The sequence below is a fragment of the Oncorhynchus gorbuscha genome, linkage group LG12, assembly GCF_021184085.1.
Source record: "Oncorhynchus gorbuscha isolate QuinsamMale2020 ecotype Even-year linkage group LG12, OgorEven_v1.0, whole genome shotgun sequence".
Taxonomy (NCBI): Eukaryota; Metazoa; Chordata; class Actinopteri; order Salmoniformes; family Salmonidae; genus Oncorhynchus; species Oncorhynchus gorbuscha.
This window is the reverse complement of record NC_060184.1, coordinates 67,502,041-67,512,081: the sequence shown is the minus strand read 5'-3', so window position 1 is coordinate 67,512,081 and position 10,041 is coordinate 67,502,041.

Genomic DNA, 10,041 nt, shown 5'->3' with positions numbered 1-10,041 from the left:
GTCAGGTCCTCATCATTCTCCAGTTGAAGGGTCAGGTCCTGATCATTCTCAAGGTGAAGAGTCGGGTCCTGATCATTCTCCAGGTGAAGAGTCAGGTCCTGATCATTCTCTAGTTGAAGAGTCAGGTCCTGATCATTCTCTAGTTGAAGAGTCAGGTCCTGATCATTCTCTAGTTGAAGAGTCAGGTCCTCATCATTCTCCAGGTGAAGAGCCAGGTCCTGATTATTCTCCAGTTGAAGAGTCAGGTCCTGATCATTCTCTTGGTGAAGAGCCAGGCTGAGGCCACTACCAGGTCATTCTGTTTCACCTCTGGATTAAGATCTTAACCCTGAAGCCACACCCTCCTCTGTCATCTGGCTATGACTGGATAACACTGTAGACAGAGAGATTGTAGGCGACTGTGTGTGTCGAATCAAATGCATTTGTCACATGCTTTGTAAACAGAAGCTGTAGACTAACATTTAAATGCTTACTTACCATAAACTGGCTAAGTGGTTGGTCTATGGGCCTACCGGCCTTCCTTCTAGCTCTTACCATCTGGTCAGCCCTGGTCAGAGACACGGATACACACACAGGTCAGAGAGAGTTATCCAGCAGGTCATAGCGAGGCTAACCTCTAACCTCAGTGGATGTTCTATGGTTAGTTAGTCAGTGATTAGTCTCATTAAGTGATTAGGTAATCAGAGATTAAACCTCTCAGAATATTAACCTCTCTGGGGAACTAGAGCATGAGATAACCACTCAAACAAACGGTGTGTTTGTGTGTTGTAGTTCACCCTATAACATCACCCACCCCTTTTGTAGGCCGTGATTCCATTTCCATTTATTTGGGGGGGGAACTCAGTTGAGTTAGAATAGTGCAATACACAAGGTGACATTTTTTATGTGGTTTTGCATCAGCAGCTTTTCTCTTGTTATGTCAGTCACTGACAGTACGTCAATTAGCCCATGTCAGCTAAATATTTTTAGATTAGTAAATTAGTACAGTTGCTAGCTATCTAAACTTGTAGTAATCATGGTCAAACTACCGACCGGGAGGCCCCCATTGATTTTGTTAGTCACTCTCACTCCGATATCGTTTTAAAAACTACAAACATTTCTCTCCACCGTATGGCAAAATTTGTAGAGTTGCAGGAAATGAGTTACACGCAGCCCTGCGAGCCACTGCAGCCCATCATGATCCGTTCTGATTTTTGTTGGCCCCCACCTCCACCAAAGTTTCCCATCTCTGCACTACATAACAACATGATATGATCTATCAACATGATTATATTATATATGTACAACATTTTCTCATGTCATTTTTGAAATAATAATCTCAGTGGGCTGATCCAGTCCTGTGGTGAATGGGAAGACCAAGGTGGTGCTGGTCTCAGATTTGAAGACTAGGCTGTAGCTCAGTGGTCTAACCCATGCTTGCAACATTTTCAAAAAAACTATTTTCGCTTTGTCATTATGGGGTATTGTATTGTCATGACTTTCCCTCTTGGGTGAGGATCATAGGCGCCAGATCAGCTCAGCACAGAGCTGACAGATAGACAGACCCTCCCTCCCACCAGAGTTTTATGACTTAACAACAGGGTCGTAAATACCTTGCAGGAACTCTCTCTCCCACTCTGCAGAAATGGAAGTTAAAAATGTTATTACCACAGAGAGAGATGTTGCAATACTGTAACATCAAAAGGTTAGACATTAAAACAATATTTCTAACCTAAATAATGTGAGAAAACGGTGGGAAGTACTTAAAGAACAATCATGTCAAAATCAGTAACTCTAAACATGTATATGTCCCAGTTGTCAGGTTTACATCTAATGTTGTAAAACGTATATGATTAAATATTAAACTATTTGTGAGAAGATGAAATGTGATTTTAAATCCGAATGAGCGGTTGTTGGGGTGCTAAATATCCTTATTTACGATGAGCGTTTTATTCAACTGTATGTCAAATTTATTTATATAGCCCTTCTTACATCAGCTGATATATCAAAGTGCTGTACAGAAACCCAGCCTAAAACCCCAAACTGCAAGCAATGCAGGTGTAGAAGCACAGTGGCTAGGAAAGACTCCCTAGAAAGGCCAGCACCTAGGAAGAAACCTAGAGAGGAACCAGGCTTTGAGGGGTGGCCAGTCCTCTTCTGCCTGTGCCGGGTGGAGATTATAACAGAACATGGCCAAGATGTTCAAATGTTCATAGATGACCAGCACGGTCAAATAATAGTAATCACAGGCAGAACAGTTGAAACTGGAGCAGCAGCACGGCCAGGTGGACTGGGGACAACAAGGAGTCATCATGCCAGGTAGTCCTGAGGCATGGTCCTAGGGCTCAGGTCCTCCGAGAGAGAGAAAGAGAGAATTAGAGAGAGCATACTTAAATTCACACAGGACACCGGATAAGACAGGAGAAATACTCCAGATACAACAGACTGACCCTAGCCCCCCAACAGAATAAATACTGCAGGCTGAGACAGGAGGGGTCAGGTGACACTGTGGCCCCATCCAATGATACCCCCGGACAGGGCCAGACAGGCAGGATATAAACCCACCCACTTTGCAAAAGCACAGCCCCCACACCAATAGAGGGATATCTTCAACCACCAATTTACCATCCTGAGACAAGGCCGAGTATAGTCCACAAAGATCTCCGCCACGACACAACCCAAGAGGGGGAGGCAACCCAGACAGGAAGATCACGTCAGTGACTCAACCCACTCAAGTGATGTACCCCTCCGAGGGACGGCATGGAAGAGGACCAGTAATTCAGTGACTCAGCCCCCGTAATAGGGTTCTTTCTCCACTGGAATTCTCTGCCTCTAACCCTGTTACGGGGGCTAAGTCACTGGCTTACTGGTCCTCTTCCATGCCGTTCCTAGGAGGGGTGCGTCACTTGAGTGGGTTGAGTCCCTGACGTGATCTTCCTGTCCATGTTGGCGCCCCCCCTCAGGTTTGTGCAGTGAGGGAGATCTTTGTGGGCTATATTCGGCCTTGTCTCAGGATATTAAGTTGGTGGTTGAAGATATCTCTCTAGTGGTGTGTGGGCTGTTGCTTTGGCAAAGTGGGTGGTGTTATATCCTGCCTGTTAAATGTAATTAAATAACTACCAAATAACTACCATCATCCACCTGAAACAAATTCTACAAACTTAGCTTTTTTGTGTGAGCAATTACGGGGCATGTTCTCTAGCAAGCAAGCAGTAAATTGCCGCGTGCTGCTTAGACCCATTGTGCCCATTGTGACTCGCTTGTGGGCGTGCTGGACGCATATGACAGCATATTCGATTGTGCGTCAAGAATTCAGCATAGCAAGTTTGTAGGAAGGTCTGGTTATTAAATGGGCAAATATTTCAATAGTAATATGGGCTGTAATTCTGCCCTGTTTCCAATTGTCCACATCGCTGGGAGAACCTATTCAAGTATATAAATACATTTTGAAAATGTAAAAAACAAATATATATATTATTAGCTAACTAGCCACAGTGTCGGCTAACTCAAATGAGCTAGATACTTGGCTAGCTAGCTATCTAGACAACTTTACATACTGTATAGATAGCTGGCTAAGTGAATTAAATATCACCAGCTACCTAACTTCATATTAGCTAGCTATCTTGATGTATTTATCACCGTAAATAACAAACTCCAAATGCATTTGTAGGTAGCTAGCTAACAGCCATGGAGGAAGGTGAAAGGATCATGTTTAGCAGCCCCAACTGCCAAAGTGAGAGAGTAGGCTATTCTGGATAGGGCAGGTACTTTTGTGTAGGCCCTAGAAGTGAGGATGGATATAATAGTAACATAATATTCAGTGCAGTGTAATTTGAATATAAGAAAGTCTGTGAGGTTTCTTGTGAGGTTTTCTGTCCTCAGATAAAGAGAGCTATTAAAGTCTGTCTACATATGAAGAGGTCCCAATGAAGAGCAGTGGTTCTCAGTCCTGGTCCTGGGGACTCAAAGGGGTGCATGTTTTTGCCTTAGTACTGCACAGCTGATTCAAACGATCAACTAATCATGAAGCTTGAAGTGGTATTTATATATGTATTCATTTGTGATGCTATCCTTGATCTGGTCCTGTTATTGTCACATGCTACACATGCACATGCATCTATCAATCCAATGTTATCATGATTTGTTATAAGGGATATATATAGGGATTAGTAATCCACAATTACCTGGTGTAAACGTCTAATAATTACATTATTCTTTCAAACGGATTGCCTACAGTTACCGTATAGGGCACTGCAAGGTTGGGTGACCATGGCCATCTGGGACTGCCTCCTGGAGGAATTCAGGCTAGTAAAGGGTAACTATGTCCTGCATAACTTCATGAGGATGGACACGAGGACCAGGAGAGGATCTGCAGCTCACCGCCGTGTGCCAGAGGAGTAGTCTGCTGCTCTGCTGGATGTTTCAAGGATGGGGTCCAACAATGTAACAAGTGAGGCAACCCGTGTGCGGGAGATCTTCACCTCCTAATTCTTGGAAGAGGGTGCTGTTCCCCGGCAACACCATAGACTACACTATCCACAACCAAAGGCTCTTTTAAAACTTGTTAGGGCTAAGGTCTAGTTTCCTGAATTTCTGCCTGACTGACGTGCCCAAAGTACACTGTCTGTTACTCTGGCCCGGAAGCCAGGATAAGCATATATTTGGTAACATTGGATATAAAACACTCTGAAGTTTCTAAAACTGTTAAAATAATGTCTGAGACTATAACAGAATTGATTTGGCAGGCGAAAATCTGACCAGACATTTGATTTTCAGCTACTAGGCTCTTATTATGGAAACCTATTGCTTCTATATATCTGTCACCCAAATTTCAATTCATCTGGCTTCCACTAGATGTCAACAGTCTTTATTCAAAGTTTCAGGCTTCATTTTTGAAAAACGAACAAGTATTTGGAGTTTTTGTGATAGGACCACCTAGAGCAAATCAGTCTTTCAGCGCAAGCTTAGGAATTTTCCTTTTGTAATGGCCGATGTTGGTGGAAGAAAGAAGAGGACCAAGGTGCAGAATGTGTCCATATTTATTAAAATGAACATTGAAATAACAAAAATACCAAAGAGAAATGACCGAAAACAGTTCTGGCTGGTGCAGACACACAACAGAAATCAATCACCCACGAAACACAATAGAAAACAGGCTACCTAAATGTGGTTCTCAATCAGGGACAATGATTGACAGCTGCCTCTGATTGAGAACCATACCAGGCCAAACACAGAAATAGCAAATCATAGAAAAACTAACATAGACAACCCACCCAACTCACGCTCTGACCATACTAAAACAAAGAGAAAACAAAAGAACTAAGGTCAGAACGTGACACCTTTCCTATTGAACATAGTACTTTCCGTTTGAAATATTATAGTTTATTTACATTTTAGACTACCTGAGGATTAAATAGACATGTCGTTTGACTTGTTTGGACAAAGTTTACCGGTAGCTTTTTAGACTCCGTTGTCTGCATGTTGAACAAGTGGATTACTGAAATCAATGGCGCCAACTAAACATCGTTTTTGGGACCATTCATGTTGTAGCTGGGATCCTTGGGATTGCAAACAGAGGAAGATCTTCAAAGGTAAGTGATTTATTTAATCGCTACAGTGCCTTGCGAAAGTATTCGGCCCCCTTGAATTTTGCGACCTTTTGCCACATTTCAGGCTTCAAACATAAAGATATAAAACACAGCGTTCCAAGAAAAACACTTGCTACCCACAGTAAAATTTGGTGGGGGTTCCATCATGCTGTGGGGCTGTGTGGCCAGTGTCGGTACTGGGAATCTTGTTAAAGTTGAGGGTCGCATGGATTCCACTCAATATCAGCAGATTCTTGGGAATAATGTTGAAGAATCAGTCACAAAGTTGAAGTTACGCCAGGGCTGGATATTTCAACAAGACAATGACCCAAAACACTGCTCAATTTCTACCTGGGCATTTATGCAGAGGAACAAGTACAATGTTGTGGAATGGCCATCCCAGTCCCTAACTCTAACTGAACTGGAGATGTTTTGGAAGGAGGAATGGTCCAAAATACCTTCATCCAGAATCCAGACACTCATTCAAGGCTATGGGAAGCATCTAGAGGCTGTTATTTTAGCAAAAGGAGGCTCTAAAAAAAGGAGGCTCTAAATATTGATGTGATTTTTCTATTGGGGTGCCCAAATTTCTGCACCTGTCTAATTTTGTTTTGATGCATATTGCACATTTTCTGTTAATCCAATAAACCTCATTTCACTACTGAAATATTACTGTGTCCATCAGTTATTTGATAGATCAAAATGAAATTGCTGATTCAAACACCCAATTATTTACAAATGGAAATCATGGAAATTGTCAGGGATGCCCAAAAGTTTTCATACGACTGTAGATGCTTCCACGGTTGTCAGTATTCTCATACTAGATTCACGTCATTTCTAGCTGCAGACAGGTAATTATACGTCTAAGATTTGCTCTTATTCTGTAGTGATCAATAGTCTCAGAGTTGAACCATTTCCAGCCATGTAGCCAAAACTAGAACTGTATGGTCTAATGGTCTATAGAATTGTAGCTATTCCAAGGTGGCGTTCTCTGACTTAATCTATATTTTGTATGAAGTGTGCTTTATACTCTGTGGAAGAAGGGGCAATCCATGACGCCTGATGCAATGTCTGGTCTCATGTGGGCGTGGCCACTGACTAGTTGAAACTTTATAACTAAACAAGTATCTCGTTTAGAAGGTCAACATAACATTACATCTTCTCACAAATAGTTCCATATTCAATCATGTATTTTACACAACATTCAGATAGAAAACTACTAACTGATAAATGTACACTTCCAAAGCTACCGTTATTCTGTGCTACCCTCCTTCCTGATGTCACAAAATAAAACAACTTCGACAGGATTATTCTTTAAATAACCACGGACCATTCCCACATTCTCAAAATAATAAATATTGTTTAATACTCCAATTTTGGGGATTAGGAGTTGAACAAAGAGAAGCTCTTTGTTCCATATGTTTATTTCCCCTCTCTTTCTGCATGAACAGGGGGAGAGAGTCTCTGCCAGGAACTTATGACCTGTCGTAAAGTCATAAAACATGTGATGGGAGAGAGAGAGTGAGAGAGCCACGTTATATACCCCAACCACATCGTGACAGATGAACTCTATGCAGCCTACTCAATCACTTTTTATAGCTACTGTTTACAGGCCTCCTAGGCCATATACAGTGTTTCTCACGGAGTTCCCTGAATTCCTATCTGACCTTGGAGTCATGACGGATAAAATTCACATTTTTTGGTGACTTTAATATTCACATAGAAAAGTCCACAGACCCACTTCAAAAGGCTTTCGGAGCCATCATCGACTCAGTCGGTTTTGTCCAATATGTCTCCGGACCTAGTCACTGCCACACTCATACTCTGGACCTAGTTTTGTCTCATGGAATAAATATTGTGGATCTTAATGTTTTCCCTTATGATCCTGGACTATTGGACCACCATTTTATTATGTTTGCAATCACAACAAACAATCTGATTAGACCCCAACCAAGGATCATCAAAAGCTGTGCTATAAATTCTCAGATAACCCAAAGATTCCTACTGTAGATGCCCTTCCAGACTCCCTCCACCTACCCAAGGATGTCAGAGTACAAAAATCGGTTAACCACCTAACTGGGGAAATAAATATGACCTTGCGTAATACCCTAGATGCAGTCACACCCCTAAAAACAAAAAACATTTGTCATAAGAAACTAGCTCCCTGGTATACAGAAAATCCCCAAGAGAGGATGGCTTTCACTTAAGCAGTGATGAATTCATGTACCTCTGAAGATTATGATCATTAGAAAGCAATGTGCAGTGTGCGCTAACCAAGGTGGCGGGGTGCATGGTGTTTTCTCCAGCGCATTGGTGCGGCTGGCTTCCGGGTTGGATGCATGCTGTGTTAAGAAGCAGTGCGGCTTGGTTGGGTTGTGTATCGGAGGACGCATGACTTTCAACCTTCGTCTCTCCCGAGCCCATACGGGAGTTGTAGCGATGAGACAAGACAGTAGCTACTACAACAATTGGATACCACGAAATTGGGGAGAAAAAGGGGTAAAATTTAAATTTTAAATTTTAAAATGTAAAAAAAGAAAGCAAATGATGGGGTCCTCTTTTAATCGGCATATTTTTCCAAAGCTCGGTTGTCCTGAGACTGCATAACACTGCCAGGATCTAGGATCAAGGGAGACACTCAAGTTTTTTAATATTATATCTCTTGACACATTGATGAAAATAGTCATCGCCTCTAAACCTTCAAGCTGCATACTGGACCTTATTCCAACTAAACTACTGAAAGAGCTGCTTCCTATGCTTGGTCCTCCTATGTTGAACATAATAAACGGCTCTCTATCCACCGGCTGTGTACCAAACTCACTAAAAGTGGTAGTAATAAAGCCTCTCTTGAAAAAGCCAAACCTTGACACAGAAAATATAAAAATACTATTGGCCTATATTGAATCTCCCATTCCTCTCATAACTGTTAGAAAAAGCTGTTGCGCAGCAACTCACTGCCTTCCTGAAGACAAACAATGTATATGAAACACTTCATTCTGGTTTTAGACCACATCATAGCACTGAGACTGCACTTATGAAGGTGGTAAATTGCCTTTTAATGGCGTCAGACCAAGGCTCTGCATATGTCCTCGTGCTTCTAGGCCTTAGTGCTGCTTTTGACACAATCAATCACATAATAATTTAGGAGAGAATGGAAACCCAAATTGGTCCACACAGACAAGTTCTGTCCTGGTTTAGATCTTATCTGCCTGAAAGATACCAGTTTGTCTCTGCGGCTGTTTGTCCTCTGACAAATCAACAGTAAATGTTGGTGTTCCTCAAGGTCCTGTTTTAGGACCACTATTGTTTTCACTATATATTTTACCTCTTGGTGATGTCATTCAGAAATGTAATGTTATCTTTCACTGCTATGCGGATGACACACAGCTGTACATTTCGATGAAACATGGTGAAGCCCCAAAATTGCCCTTCCTGGAAGCCTGTGTTTCAGACATAAGGAAGTGGATGGCGGCAAATGTTTTACTTTTAAACTCGGACAAAACAGAGATGTTTGTTCTAGGTCCAAAGAAACAAAGATATCTTCTGTTGGATCTGACAATTAATCTTGATGGTTGTACAGTCATCTCAAATAGACTGTGAAGAACCTCGTTGTTACTCTAGACCCTGATCTCTCTTTTGACTAACATATCAAGACTGTTTCAAGGACAGCTTTTTTTCCATTTATGTAATATTGCAAAAATCAGAAACTTTCTGTCCTAAAATGATACAAGAAAGTTAAACCATGCTTTTGTCATTTCTAGATTAGACTACTGCAATGATTTACTTTCCGGCTAACCGGATAAAGCACTAAATAAACTTCAGTTAATGCTAAACACTGCTACTAGAATCTTGACTAGAGCCAAACAATGTGATCATATTATTCCAGTGCTAGCCTCCCTACACTGGTTTCCTGTTAAGGCTAGGGCTGATATCAAGGTTTTACTGCTAACCTATAAAGAATAACATGGGCTTGCTTTTCCCTATCTCTCCGATTTGGTCCTGCCATACATACCTACAAGTACGCTACGGTCACAAGACGCAGGCCTCCTTACTGTCCCTAGAATTTCTAAGCAAACAGCTGGAGGCAGGGCTTTCTTCCATAGAGCTCCATTTTTATGGAATGGTCTGCCTATCCATGTGAGAGACACAGACTCTGTCTCAACCTTTAAGTCTTTATTGAAGACTCATCTCTTCAGTAGGTCCTATAATTGAGTGTAGTCTGGCCCAGACGTGTGAAGGCGTCACTTAAATGGGTTGAGTCAGTGACGTGATCTTCCTGACTGTGTTGGCGCCCCCTCAGGTTCGTGCCGTGGGGAAGATCTTCATGGGCTATGCTCAGCCTTGTCTCAGGGTAGTAAACCGGTGGTTTGAAGATATCCCTCTAGTCGGCTCGCCAGGTTCCCATGCTCCTGCCGGTTCGTTGGACTTCTATGCCCCAACCGGCTTGCCCAGCGCCCATGTCTCGGCCGGTTCG